Source organism: Corvus brachyrhynchos, unplaced genomic scaffold, assembly GCF_000691975.1.
Source record: "Corvus brachyrhynchos isolate BGI_N302 unplaced genomic scaffold, ASM69197v1 scaffold310, whole genome shotgun sequence".
Lineage (NCBI taxonomy): Eukaryota > Metazoa > Chordata > Aves > Passeriformes > Corvidae > Corvus > Corvus brachyrhynchos.
The window spans coordinates 1,562,670-1,572,970 of record NW_008236213.1 but is presented as its reverse complement, the minus strand read 5'-3'; the positions used below and the strand labels follow the sequence as shown (position 1 = coordinate 1,572,970).

The 10,301-nt window shown below is 40.1% G+C and overlaps 1 protein-coding gene and 1 long non-coding RNA gene across 2 annotated transcripts in view; one reads left to right on the top strand and one right to left on the bottom strand.

The window, feature by feature from the left end:
- PDE4D (phosphodiesterase 4D) overlaps positions 1–10,301 on the bottom strand; it is a 558,454-nt gene that overhangs the window by 418,726 nt on the left and 129,427 nt on the right. The window lies entirely within an intron of this gene.
- LOC108449062 overlaps positions 1–10,301 on the top strand; it is an 18,977-nt gene that overhangs the window by 153 nt on the left and 8,523 nt on the right. Inside the window, exon 2 of the long non-coding RNA XR_001865163.1 lies at positions 4,619–4,623. This is a non-coding gene — a long non-coding RNA (uncharacterized LOC108449062). The remainder of the gene's footprint in view (positions 1–4,618; positions 4,624–10,301) is intronic.

Sequence of the window (10,301 nt, the reverse complement as noted above, 5' to 3'; positions counted from 1 at the left end):
ATTATAACGTCTTGTGTTCATTTTAAAGCTGTGAAATGCACACTCTTGGAATCATAGCTAGTAAATTTTCTTTAGCGACAGCCATGCTAAGTAATGCAGTCAAGTTTATGTTGTATTTGTGTAAATATATATAGTGTGTGTGTAACAATTCTAGTGGGAATAGCATCTGGGCATAATGGTACTTGAATTTAGAATTTAGAATTTAGCTCATAACAATTTCTGTTATTGAACCAGCTTCAGCACAGGAAATTCACAGCAGAACATTCAGTTTTTATGTGATGAGCTCTGGTCTCCTGTCTCTGGTGGCCAGACAAAATTAACCTGTTCATTTGATGGACCATAAGCCTATGGTTTTATAAAACATTTCAAGTTTGTAACATTGTATTACAGAAAGATCACAGATCAACATAGGTGAACAACATGTCCATCCACACTTCATCTGTTTGATATATTTGTTACATTAAATGAGGCAATCTGATTTGTAACACTTATTTTGTATTAGCTTTTCATTCATGCTCCAATCAATTTATGTCCTATTTGAAGTCATCTTTAATTTCTGTATTCCCTTTTCCCTTCCCTAGCTGTATAACCTGTGTAAGTTAATTACATATTTTTCTGTTACTGTTGTGTCTCAATTTCATACTTGAGTATAATAATATTCAAAATCCCATTATGTTGTATGGATCTCTGTCTATCATCATGGTAGAAATGAGAAGCAAAGGAGCAGAAATTGCAACTATGCCCTTAAAAGAGCATATGTGTGGCAAAGACTTCTGGAATTTGTAGAGAGATTTGGTGGAGTAGAAGCATGTATTTATGAACAACTTCAATATGCAGATTCTTCTTCTTGCCTATGCTGTAAAAACAATATTTAGAAATGTGAAAGCTAAGATTATACGGTAATGATAGAAATACTGTTTTCAAATACTGAAAATATTTTATTTCTAATACAAACATTTTCAAAGTTAAATTAATCTTGCCTAATAGATCAATTTCTGTAGCAGCCAAAGTGAGAACTCAAAATCAACCAAGGATTTTGCTTTCATGGAACATTAGATTGATGCAAATGAACACTGCTTCACAGTTAATTCTCTTATCAAGAGTTTAGATATTACTAAAAATCCATTCGTAAATTTATGAAAATCTGAAAACTATTTCAGTTAAAATTACAGAATATACACTGGTGGCCAAAGCTGTCAGTGACAACAAGGGCTTTTTCAAATACAGCAATAACAAAGAGAAAACAAAGGATAATGTGGGCCTGTTACTAAATGAGGGGGGGAAAAAGCCTGGTAACAGAGGACACAGAGAAGGCAGGGTTACTGAATGTCTTCTTTTCATCAGTCTTCACCAGCAATACCAGTCCTAAGATGTTGCCCTTGGTCTCTCTGACTCACAAATCCAGGGTAAAGGAATGTTGGAAGGAAGGCTTTCCTTTGGTCAAGAAGGATGGATTCTGAGAATACCTGAGCAAACTAGAGATCATCAAGTCCATGGGCCCTGACAGGATGCATCCACAAGTGCTGAAAGAGCTGGTGCACACCATAGCAAGGCTATTCATTATCACCTGTGAAAGGTTGTGGTGATGAGGAGAGGCTCCTGAGGCCTGGAAGAAAGCAAATATTACCCCAAAAGAGCAAGAAGGAGGACAGAGGGGCCTAATTTCAGTCAGCCTCACCTCAATCCCTGGAAGTTCCCTTGGATGACAATGTGATCAGGAATAGTCAGCATGGATTCACTGAAGATAGATCATGCTTGACCAACCTGATTGCCGTCTATGATGAAACAACTCCCTGGATGGAGGAGGGGAGAGCAGTGGGACCTCAACTTCAGCAAGGCTTTTGACACTGTCTCTCACAACATCCTTGTAGGAAAACTCAAGGGGTGTGGACTGGATGAGTGGAGCACTAGGGGGATTTGACACTGGCTGAATGGCAGAACCCAAAGGATTGTAATCAGTAGCACAGGATTCAGTTGAAGGTCTGTCACTGGTGGTGCCCCCCAAGGTTCAGTACTGGGCCCAGTATTGTTTAACTTATCACCAGTGACTTGGATGAAGGGACAAATGCCTCCTCAGCAAGTTTGCTGCTGACACAAACCCGGGAGGAGTGGCTGATACCCCAGAGTGCTGTGCAGCCCTTCAGAAGGACCTCAGCAGGTTGGAGAGATGGGCAGAGAAGAACCATCTGAAATTCAGCAAAGGCAAATGCCAGGCTCTCCACCTGGGGAAGAACAACCCCAGGCACCAGCACAGGCTGGGGCTGACGGGGCAGCTCTGCAGAGAGGGACCTGGGAGTCCTGGTGGACAACAAGCTGTCCATGAGCCAGCAGAGTGTCTGGTGGCCAAGGAGGCCAGTGGGATCCTGGAGGGCACTAGGAAGACCATTGCCAGCAGGTGGAGGGAGGTGATCCTGTGCGTGTACTCAGCCATGGTGAGAACCTCACCTGGTTCTGGGCTCCTCAAGACAAGACAGACATGGAGCTCCTGGATCATATCCAGTAAAGGACAACAAAAATGATGAGGGGACTTAAGCATATCTCTTGTGGGGAAAGGCTGAGAGAGCTGGATCTGTTCCACCTTGAGAAGAGACTGAGGGCAAAGGTACTATTTCTCTTTACATCCTGATCAACATCTATCAGTATCTGACAGGAGGGTGTCAATAGGATAGATCCAGGCTCTTCTCAGTGGTGCTGAGAAATAGGACAAGAGGCAATGGGCAGAAACTGAGACACAGAAGTTCCACCTGAACATGAGGAACAACTTCTTTACTGTGCAGGTGACCGGGCACTGGTACAGATTTCCTAGAGAGCTTGTGGAGTCTCCGTCACTGAAGTTACTCAAGAACTCTCTGGATGCAATCCTATGCCATGTACTCTAGGATGGCCCTGCTTGACCCACTGTGGTCCCCTCCAACCTTACCTGTTCTGGGATACTGTGATGTAGTTTAAATTGATTTGAATTCCTTACTCTGAACACATCTATTTCAGCATAGCAGCACCATTGTATACAAAAAATATAGCAAAAACAATAAAATAACTTTCTACAGATAGAAATACATCAAAGACCATCAAAAATCCCAGGCCATTTATCCCTGAGGATCTCGCAAAACTTACATCTTTATTCTTTCCCTTCAAAATTAAACACTTCATCTTATTTTATTACCTTACAGAAAGAAATTGCTTTGAAATAGACTAGTTCATGTTTGTCAAGTGAATGAGATGTCTACTTGGGTTTTTTTAACAGCAAATTAATTTTTATGGGAAATAAGAATAATTCTATCACACCAACTAATGTATCATTTGAGCAGGTGCATTGAGACCAGGATTTATGCCACACTTACAGACACAGAAAACAGTCAGCAGTCTGTGAATCATTAATCTAATTAGCAATACATTGATACTCACAATGCACACTTCTCTTTTGCACAACTATCTGACCAAAAAAAAAGTTAAACATGAAAAATAATATAACCTCCCTAAAAATGATACAACCTCCTTAAGTTTTCTGATGCAACCCAAACAATCTAGGCAGTCAAAAGTATTCTAACCGGTAAGGGATAAAAATATTTCAATAAATGCTTCCATGTGTTCAATATATACTAGATGCACTAAAAATATTCCTCATTGAAAAATTTCTTCTTATCCAATATGAACTAATTGAAAATTGTTTTCTGGTGTTTTTAAAGATATTTAATACATTTTTATTAAACATTTACAATTAACTCTGATGAAAGATCTTTTCATGTTTAGCAAAAGAGACAAAATTTGGTGTCTTGCTGTCTGAGAACATGACAAAATTAAGATTGCCAAAAATACTTAATAATAAATTTTGAAGACAAACACAATGCATAACAAAAAGGTTCATTCCACTGATGCAGTTTCAAAACCCCATCATCACCTTCCCACCTTAATTAATGAAAACCTTAATTAATGAAAATGTATCAATTAAAAACCATCCCCAGTTGAACAATCTTTATTAAAAAGACAAAAGCTTTAGCACTGTTCGTTAGAATCAACAGGATTTCCTGAGAAACTCCTCTTTTCAAATAGCAAAGTTTACATATATCTGTAGCAGAAGGGAAAAAAAAGACATCCCAAAATCTGAAATGATAAAATTAATGCCTTCCTAGAGAAATGCTAGGGCAGAATATTTACATTGGTTCAACCTTCCTTCAACTGCAGAATATGCTGAGTTTATGGTAAGTGCTTTTAAGGTTCAGGCTAGGGGAGCCAGGCAGAGTAGTGACAAATTGGATGACAGAGCTGGCTACATGTCTTACAAATTTAAAAAACACTTGGACAGGTACCCAAAGAAGAAATAGCTGCCAGCAGTTAAAAGTATTATTTCTCTTTACATCCTGTTTGCTGAGGTTGCTACTCACAACACTGACATATCAGCAGAAGGGAATTTTTGTTGGCATACAAGTTGCTTCAATGCAGAGTTTAGGGTTTAAGTCATGGTTCATTATAAACTGATGGTCCTTAGAATTAATAATTTAAATTTTATAAAACTAATCCTTGTGCTGGGCATAAAGCAGTGCACTTGTCTTACAGAGATGGGCCGAGGGCTCCTGAGGAGCCAATACATGAACACCACTGAAATACTTCAAGGGAGTAGTCAAGGTGTGTTCTTCTAAAAATGTGACATAGCCAACACCACAGGTGAAGTGCCTCTTCACCAGTGGATGCAGCACGGACAACAAACAGGAGGCCCTGGAAGACACTGTGCTGCTAAAAGGCTACGAACTTGTTGCCATCTCTGAAAGCTGGCGGGATGAATCCCATGACTGGAGTGTAGCTATTGATGGCTACAGGCGGTTCAGAAGGGACAGGCAAGGCCCTCTGTGTGTTGCCTTCTACATCAGGAAGTGAATGGATTGTGGAGGGCTCTCTCTGAAGAACAGCCACAAACAGGTCAAAAGTTCATGGGTGAGAATCAGAGACTGAGGTAACAAAGGGAAATAGTGTCTACTGCAGGTCCCCCAATCAAGGGGAGCCTATTGACAAAGCCTTCTTGGCCCACCTACAGGAGGCATCCCATTCACAGGCTCTTGTCCTGCTGAGGGGCTTCAACCACCCTGACATGCTGGGAAAGCAACACAGTGAGCTGCAGGTGACCCAGAAAACTCCTGGAGTGCAAGGAGGATAACTTCTCTGGCCGGGTAATAGACAGCCCTACCAGGAGGGAGGTGATACTGCACCTGATGGTCACCAGTGCAAGTGAGCTCATGGGTGACATCAAGGCGGGAGGCAGCCAGGGCTGCAGTGAACATCAGTGGTGGAGCCTGCAGTCCTGAGGAACGTGGGACAGGTGAAGAGTGTAGTCAGAACCCTGAATTTTAGGAAAGCAAACTCTGGCTGCTCAAGGAATTAGTCAAGTAGGATGACCTTGGAAACTGCCTCAGGGACAAGGAAGCAAAACAAAGCTGGCAGATCTTTCAAGGTACTGTCCAAAAAGCATAGCAGTTCTTGATGCACAGTAAGAAATCAGGAAAGGAAGGGAAGAGATTGGCATGGATGAGTCAAGACCTGCTGGTTAAACTAAGGGGCAAGAATTCACAAGACAGGACAGGCAACCTGGGAAGAATATAGGAATGCTGCCTGCTTGTGTAGGGATGGGGTCAGCAAGACCAAGGCACAGATGGGGCTGAGCTTGACAAGGGTCAAGAGAACAAGGAAGGCTTCTACAGGTATGTCACTCAGAAAAAGCAGGTCAAGGAAAGTGCACCCTTCTGATGAACACTGCTGACAAATTGGTAAAAATAAAGGAGGAGAAAGCTGAGGTACTGACAATATCTCTTCCCACAACTTTTGAATGGGTAAACCTCAAGTAGGGGACGGGGGGAGCAAAGTCCCTCCAACTGAAGTAAAGATCGGGTTCATGACCACCTGAGGAACCTGAATGTACAGAAGTCAATGGGACCCAGTGAGATTCACCCCAGAGTCCTGAGGGAATGGCTGATGTAGGGGGCAAGCCACTCGCCATGGAATTTGACAAATCTTGGCAGTCAAGTGAAGTCCCAGGTGACAGGAAAAGGGGAAACATTGCACCCATCTTTAAAAAGGTTGAAAGGAAGACCCTGGGAACTACTGACCTGTCAGCCTCGTATCTGTGCCTGGGAAGATCATGGAACTGATCCTCCTAGAAGCTGTGCTAAGGCACATGGAGGACAGGGAGGTGATTTGAGACAGCCAGGATGGCTTTACCAAGGGACAGTCCTGCCTGACCAACCCAGTGGCCTTCCATGATGGACTGACCAAATTAGTGGACAAGGGAAGGGTTACAAATGTCGATTACCTGGACTTCTATAAAGCCTTGGACACAGTCGCCCCCAGCATCCATCTCTCTGAGTAGGAGAGAGAGGGATTTCATGAATGGGTGCAGTAAAATCCTATTCCTAGGAATATGCTGGCAAGTGGCCTAGTAGAAATAAGTTTGGGCAAAAAAAGCAGGGGGAGAAAAAAGTAATAAGATTTTCATGAAAATCCATGCTTAAAAATTTCTTAGAATAGACTATATTTTTCAAGTTACTCAGTGAACAAAATTATGTACTGAGTAATTGTGAAGATACATTGGACCAATGCTCAATACAGATGCAATAAACAGTCAGCACTTGTATTTGTAACTTGAACTGTAGGTAAGTGACTACAAAACATGTTAAATTCCTTTTTAGAAATGTTAACATTTTAATATCTTTAAAGATGCTAGTTTTATTTTACTGTAAATAAATGTCCATATTATCTGTTGTTTCCTACTAACAAAGGCATGAAAATCTGTCTCATTTTTACATAGGTATGAAAGTGATTTAAGTTTTTTAAGAACACAGATTGAATCTTTTATACAGTATAAGTTGTCTCATTTTCTACTGAAACAAAAACTCTGAAATGGAGGCAAACATTCTTTTTCTTATAATTTTAATTTTCTCCATGAAGGGCTTGAAAAAATGAAAAATTAATTTGTACAGCATGATAAGGCAATTCAAGTGTAAGATTCCAGTCAGCCTTGCAGACCAGATGGCTTTTAATTTTCTGGCAATGATGTTAATTGGAAGTCAGGATGTAAACTTCTTATTTTAATCAACTTTAGGCAACTGAGGGTTTTTTCTAATCATAGAAGCAGCTGCACACTGGAAGTATCTCAGTATCAATAGTACTTTATACAGTAAGTATTAGCCAGGACAAGTACAACTATAATCAATAATCTTAAGTTCTAGACCACTGGTCACTACTTTAAATAGTCCAAAAATGAAAATTTGGGGTTTGATGAATATCTTATTTCTTCACTCTCCATTTATGCAACAAAATTTCTAAAAAACACCAAAAAATCTTGACATTGGTTCAGTATAAAAAAAAAAAAAAAAGAAAAAATCTCAGATCCTTCCTATAAAGCAAGTAGGTAAGAATTTTATAAAGTTCTCTTTTTGGGATACTTTTAACAGAGTATATACATGGAATGTTATTTGTGTTAGTGGGTTAATGATTTGTCTATTCTTTCAAATCAATGAAAACCTAGAGGATCTATCTTGCAATAAAAATTATGTTATAGTATCAAATTAGGAATTATTTATAGAATAAAGAAAAACTAGGAGTGTACTCCAAAAGCTAGAAATAGGTTTTCACATTTACCCAAATAGGCATATTTCCACAGGATATTAACTGAAAGAAAGAAATTAATTGAAATTAATTGAACAACTTTGTGTACCTCATATTTTTATCCTAGGAAGCCTGGAAAACCAGAAAGATTGCCTAGCTGGATTATCTTCTTTGGCATATTTTAGATATTACTATGGTAATTAATGTAATATGGAACAAATATTTGTCATGCTTGCAAAAATTATCAATATTATTGGAAGACATACTTAGTTTATCCTCATGGTATTTTGACACAGGCCAAAGATTTTTTTTTTCCCTCCTGGTCTATTATTTTGTATTTTTGTTACAATAGTACAAAGAACTCCCCATTCCTAACAGCTCTAAAGTAAACACCAAATATCACAATTTATAGAAGACAGTGGTTTTGTTAGCATTAGCAAACATATTCCCTATTTCCTCCACATAGAGCATTTTTAATGCACATTATCTTATGAAAAATATGATGCACTAATGAGGTATTGATGTTTCTTGGAACTGACTTCAAACAAATACTAGGCTGCAAGAACTCAATGAAGGGAAGTGGCTATTTTCCTCTTCTCGGCACTCATGGACCTGGATATGAAATATGCTGGATCCAGCTTTAAGCCTACCCAGTGCAAGAGGAATAAGGACAAAATGGAGAGAGTCCAGCAGAGGAAGGGCCCCTGGTCTGGTCAGAACCTGGAGCAAATGCAGATTCAAAGGGGAGGCTGGTTTGGCCTGGAGAAGAGAGGTCTCAGGCATGGGGGAAACTCACTTCAGAGTGCCACAATCTTGAGAATGGTTGAGAGAAGAGGTAGACTGATTCTTCCCAGGAGTGCCCAGTGATAGGTCAAAAGGCAACAATAATAAATTGCACCAAGGGATAATTTGTTGGGCAAAAGGGAGAAGCTCCCCAAGAGGATGTGCAGCACTTGCAAGGGCTGTGCATGGGAGTTGGGGGATTTTTTTAATTTTTGAATTTCAGAACTCACTGGGAAATCCAGTAAGGCTAGAAACACCTATAACTTCTGATTTCCTCTTTGAATCACTCATTATTTTCTATCAGTGCACTGTAACACTTCCTCCTCCAAATAATGTTTTGAAAGACAAGCCTAGTCTGAAGCTTAGACTTTAAAAGTGTTCCACATTTGATTTCCTAGTCTTAAAACTCTGCTTGTTTTTTCTCAATGTAGATAGAAAAACCTGAGATCAATGACCTGAATTTTCAGAAAATTTTTTATCAGCTTATGGCTCTGAACCCTATGGGACACTTTCATCATTATTTAATGCTAGTCTTGGGATATTTTCTTTTTGAGCTATTTTATAATGTAAAGTTTCAGTGAAGAATTTCTGTAATAAGTAATTACCTTTAGAAGAGAATTACATATTATTAGTCTAGAAAAGAACATTTATGATTACCTACTGAATTGGTAGTTACCATTTCCTTAATCTCACTGAACAGTGCAAGAGTTAAGATCATTAAATTAAACATTAGACCTTTTCACTAAGGTTCTGATATTATCACAGTATTATCACAGTTATCAGCTACTTATGACTCTTGACCAGACTGGTGAAAAATAATGTAAATAGCACACTGTAGCAGCTAATCTGTGTCTATCACATCTCTTTGAATCAGCAGCTATTCAGATGGACTGAACTGAAGTCTGTCTGGCAATCATTCGTGACACTTTCATTGTTACAGACAAGAGGTAATATTGTGCCCACGTACTTCACATTAAAATATTACTATTTTAATAGGTCTCTGTTCCACGACATATTGAGTATCTTAATTGCCATTTTCCTTTTCTCATTTAATATTTTTCTGACACTCTCCTACATTCCTTATTATCAGAAAATCAGTTTTTAAAGGACCTCATTGTGGCAAAATATTCCTGCCCCTGTGGAAAGCCTATGTGAATGTGGGTCACATGCTCATGTACGCAAGAGCTGAAAAATATTGAAATAACCAACAGGTGAATCAGACTGCTAGGATTAAACTGTCTTGGGTGGATCTGGATTGGCAACATAAGGCTGAATTATTTTTAGGTCGGTGAGTCCATGATACTTCAGGCCATCAGGGAAGAGACGCAGTATGTATGTGGGCTCATGGTCAAGAAGTGAACTTAGCCATGGACACTATTGCACAGGCTACTCATGAATGCAAAACACATGCTGCAATTAAGCAAGTGTCAGAGACTGAAATATTATATTTTATGACTTAAACATTTTCTTAAAGGACTTTTAAAACTGTATTACAAAAGCTGAAGAGAACACTACCACACCCTGAATAGGGCCCTGACTGAGGTCTTACACTGCTCGCTGATGAAGATAAGATAAAGTAACAACTCAGGGCTGGGGACATTCACTGAACACAGGCTTAACACCTCCAAGATGAGGACCACAACCCCAGGGCGATCAGCTGCCAGGCTCGAACAGACCCTCGCACCAAGGGGTGGAGGGAGAGGAGGCTTTGGGTATCTTGGAAAGCCTCTGGTCAGAGGTGCAGTGACCGCCCATCCTCCACTGTGCAGAGGAGCCCAGCTCAGGGGTGCTCACTGGGGGGGGAAGCTTATCCACAGCAGAAGGGGTGACATGGCCCATCAAAGGGGCCTCCCTCAAAGGGGTCCCCAGACCCTGCACCAGAGCACCAGAGACGATGCAACAGACCCTCAGTGTTGCAAGGGACA